Source organism: Arachis ipaensis, chromosome B2 (genome assembly GCF_059453495.1).
Source record: "Arachis ipaensis isolate K30076 ecotype BB chromosome B2, ASM5945349v1, whole genome shotgun sequence".
Lineage (NCBI taxonomy): Eukaryota > Viridiplantae > Streptophyta > Magnoliopsida > Fabales > Fabaceae > Arachis > Arachis ipaensis.
The window spans coordinates 433816-438758 of record NC_142437.1 but is presented as its reverse complement, the minus strand read 5'-3'; positions in this window follow the sequence as shown (position 1 = coordinate 438758).

Here is a 4943-nt window from a genome sequence, read left to right as displayed (position 1 = left end):
TTAATCCACAAGTAATTATATAGGAGAAAATAATTACCCAAATAAATTTCTAACACCAATAAAAATAATGCAAAAAGAAAGAAAGAAAAAAAAAACATAGATAATGAAAGTAAAAAGAAAAGAAGAAGAAGACATAAATAAAAATAATAAAGGAAAAGTAAAAAGTAAAGAAAGAAAGAAAAGAACCTTGATAATGGATGTGAAAAATAAGGAATGGAGAAAGTAAAGAGTGAGAAAGAATAAAGAAGGAAGCAGAGGTAAGAAAGAAATAAGAAGGGAAAGAAAAGATTTAGATTTGGAGAAGAAAAGATAAGATATTTGGCTGATCTGGATAAGCTGTGCAGCGTAGGCGACGTGAGCGCGTAGGTCACGCGTTCGCGCGAATAGCGCTTCTATGAAGTGACGCGGACGCGTGGGTCATGCGTTTGCGTGAAGTGATTTGTGCCATTGGCGCGAGGGCAGCCTTGCGCTCGTGCAACTCTCTGGTTAAAAACTCAATTTGCCAAAATTTTGGGTGACGCGGTCGCGTGGGGGACGCGATCGCGTGGTTGGCCTATTCAGAAAAATGGCGCGGACGCGTGGGGCACACGTTCGCGTGGTAGGGCTTGTGCTCCTAGCATGGTTCCAGCCCAATTCCAGCTCAACTTACTGCCATACACCCTTTTTTACGTCGATTTTTAGGTCACGCGTTCGCGTGGTTGACGCGGACGCGTGGGAGGCATTTTTCCCACATGATGCGGACGCATCAGCGACGCGGTTGCGTGGATCAATTTGTGCCAAAGGCACGCCTCCAGCCACGCTTTTGCGTGACTTTCTGTTCAAATCTCTTTTCTTCAGAATGCACCTATGACGCGGCCGCGTCAGCGACGTTTACGCGTCGCGTGTGTTTTTTTTTTATATGCAATATGCAAATGTAGATGCAAACTATATGCACTAAGACTGAGAAGAGTTATTGAAAAAAAACTAAGAAGAGGGAAAAGAACGATCATACCATGGTGGGTTGTCTCCCACCCAGCACTTTGCTTTAACGTCCTTAAGTTGGACGCTCCACTAGCTCAGTCCTTTGCTTTGGGTGGATCTTCCAAGAGAAAGATCTCTAGCTCCTTCTTTTTCTCCATCTTCTCGCCATGATATAACTTCAAGCGATGTCCATTGACCTTGATAAGTTCAGAGTTTGAAGGACGGCTCACGTGAAAGACTCCGTATGGCTCCGCCTTCTCTACTCGATAGGGACCGTCCCATCTGGATCTCAGCTTGCCTGGCATGAGCCTCATTCTGGAGTTGTAAATTAGGACTAAGTCCCCAGGCTGGAACTCCCTCCTCTTGATGTTCTTATCATGCATAGCCTTCACCTTCTCTTTGTACAGCCTGGAGTTCTCATAAGCTTCTAGGCGAAGGTTCTCTAATTCTTGCAGTTGCAACTTTCTTTTAGTTCCGGCTTTCTCAAATTCCATGTTGCATTCCTTTACCACCCAGAAGGCTTTGTGTTCTATCTCAACTGGGAGGTGACAGGCCTTTCCATAAACTAAGCGGAAAGGACTCATCCCGATTGGTGTCTTGTATGCTGTCCGATATGCCCAAAGCGCATCTTGGAGCCTGGTGCTCCAGTCCTTTCTATGAGGCTTGACTATCTTCTGCAGTATGCGCTTTATCTCCCTGTTAGACACCTCGGCTTGCTCATTAGTCTGGGGGTGGTAGGCTGTTGATATTTTATGAACTATCCCATGTCTCTTCAGTAATCCTGTTAGTCTCCTGTTACAAAAGTGAGTGCCTTGATCGCTCACAATTGCTCGTGGTGATCCAAAACGACAAATAATATGGTTTCTAACAAAGGAAACAACAGTGTTAGCATCATCAGTGCAGGTAGAAATTGCTTCCACCCATTTAGAAACATAATCTACAGCTAACAGTATATAAAGGTGACCATTAGAATTTTGAAATGGACCCATGAAGTCAATGCCCCAAACATCAAAAATTTCACAGAAAAGCATAATCTGTTGAGGCATTTCATCCCTCTTGGATATATTACCAAACCTTTGGCAAGGGGAACAAGATTTACAAAGGTCAGCAGCATCTTTAAAAAGAGTGGGCCACCAGAATCCACAGTCTAAAACTTTTCTAGCTGTTCTTTGAGGACCAAAATGTCCTCTACTCTCATATGAGTGGCAGGCCTCTAAAATGGACTGGAATTCTGATTGAGGGACACACCGTTTAATCACCTGGTCAGCACCACACCTCCATAGATATGGATCATCCCATATATAATATTTGGACACGCTTTTCAGCTTGTCTCTCTGATGCATAGTAAAATCTGGAGGAAAAGTGTGGCTAACTAGATAATTAGCTACAGGTGCATACCAAAGAACTACTTCAGATACTGCCTGTAAGCTATCAAATGGGAAAGTATCATTGATAGGAATGGAGTCATCCTTAATGTGCTCAAGGCGACTCAAGTGGTCTGCCACTAAATTCTGGTTACCACTCCTATCCTTAATTTCTAAATCAAATTATTGCAGCAGCAGCATCCAACCTATTAGCCTTGGTTTAGACTCCTTTTTAGCTAATAAATATTTTAGAGCTGCATGGTCTGAGTACACTACTACCTTAGTACCAAGTAAATAGGCTCGGAATTTATCTAGAGCAAAAACAATAGCTAGAAGCTCTTTTTCAGTAGTAGTGTAATTAGATTGAGCAGCATCTAAAGTCTTAGATGCATAAGCAATTACAAAAGGATCGTTACCTTCATGTTGAGCTAGTGCTGCTCCTACTGCATGATTGGAGGCATCACACATGATTTCAAATGGTTGAATCCAGTCTGGTCCTCTCACAATCGGGGCTTGAGTCAGGGTGGTCTTCAGCTTATCAAACGCTTGTTTGCAATCCTCACTGAACTTGAACTCAATATCTTTCTGCAGTAGTCTGGATAAAGGTAATGCTACCTTACTGATGTCCTTAATGAATCTCCTGTAAAAACCTGCATGGCCAAGGAACGAACGGACTTCCCTCACAGAGGAGGGGTAAGGTAAACTAGAAATAACATCTACCTTTGCTGGATCCACAGAGATACCAGTATCAGAAACAACATGTCCTAGAACAATTCCTTGTTTTACCATAAAATGACACTTTTCAAAATTTAAAACAAGGTTTAAACTAACACACCTGTCTAATACTCTAGATAAACTATCCAAGCAAAGGCTAAATGAATCACCATATACGCTAAAGTCATCCATAAAAACTTCCATACAGTTCTCAATGAGATCAGAGAAAAGACTCATCATACACCTTTGGAAAGTAGCTAGTGCATTGCATAAGCCAAAGGGCATTCTTTTATAAGCATAAGTCCCAAAAGGACATGTAAAGGTAGTCTTTTCCTGATCTTCAGGAGCTATATGGATTTGAAAATAACCTGTATAACCATCTAGAAAGCAGTAATGAGATTTACCTGACAGGCGATCAAGCATCTGATCAATGAATGGCAAGGGGTAATGATCCTTGCGAGTGGCTTGGTTGAGACACCTGTAGTCAATGCAAACTCTCCATGAGTTCTGCACTCTGGTTGTCAGAAGTTCTCCATGCTCATTTCTTATTGTTGTGACGCCAGACTTCTTGAGCACCACTTGTACTGGGCTGACCCATTCGCTATCTGAAATGGGGTAAATGATATCTGCTTCAAGTAGTCTGGTTACTTCCTTCTTGACAACTTCTAAGATGGTCGGATTCAATCTTCTTTGAGGTTGACGGACAGGCCTTTCACCTTCTTCTAAGAATATTCTGTGTTCACAAACTTGAGGGCTGATGCCTACTATATCCGCCAAGCTCCATCCAATTGCTTTCTTATGCGTCCTCAATACACTAAGCAGTTGTTCTTCTTGTTGGGAAGTGAGCTCCCTTGCAATGATAACTGGAAACTTCTGCTTGTCCTTAAGGTAAGCATACTTGAGGTGTGAAGGAAGAGGCTTTAATTCCATTTTTCGCTCATGGCTGGGCTCTGGATCATCTGGAGCTGGTGACAATGGCAAAAAATCTTCATTATGTTCAGAGGGTGTCCCCACACTTGGATTTTGTTCCATGTGCTTCTCTTCCATTTCTTCCTGGTGAATTGCAGCTATAATTTCATCAATGATGTCGCATTGGAATATGGAATGATTTTCCGGAGGATGCTTCATAGCTTCATCCAGATTGAAGCTCACTATTTTGCCATCTATCTCAAAAGAATAGGTTCCCGAAAAGGCATCCAGCTTGAACTTCGAAGTCTTCAAGAACGGTCTTCTAAGCAGGATTGATGATGGCTTTCCTGAGTCATTTTGGGGCATCTCCAAGATATAGAAGTCAATGAGAAATGTGAGCCCCTTAATGCTCACTAACACATCTTCAGCAATTCTAACCACTGTAATAATACTTTTATCTGCTAACACAAAACGAGCTGCCGACCTTTTTAAGGGAGGGAGCCTCAAAGCATTATATATAGACAAAGGCATAATACTCACGCACGCTCCTAAATCACACATGCAGTCAAAAAAATTTACGCCTCCAATGGTACAGTTAACCATACATGGACCTGGATCACTACATTTTTCAGGTATATTTCCCATTAAAGCAGATATGGAGCTACCTAAAGGAATAGTCCCTAATTCATTAAGTTTATCTTTATGTATGCACAAATCTTTTAGAAATTTTAGAAACTTTGCGTATTTAGGTACTTGCTGAATAACATCAAAAAGGGGAACGGTTACCTCAACCTTTTTGAAGATTTCTACCATTTTGGGATCAAGTTCCATCTGCTTTCTGGGCTTTCTTGCAAGGTGTGGAAATGGGATAGGGGTGGCGTCCTTGGGAACCTTAGCTCCTTCTGGCGCGTCCTTCTCTGGTGGGTTGACTCCTTCTTCAACCGTGTCATGTACCTCACCTTCCTTTTTCAACATCCTCTACCTCAACCATGTCCT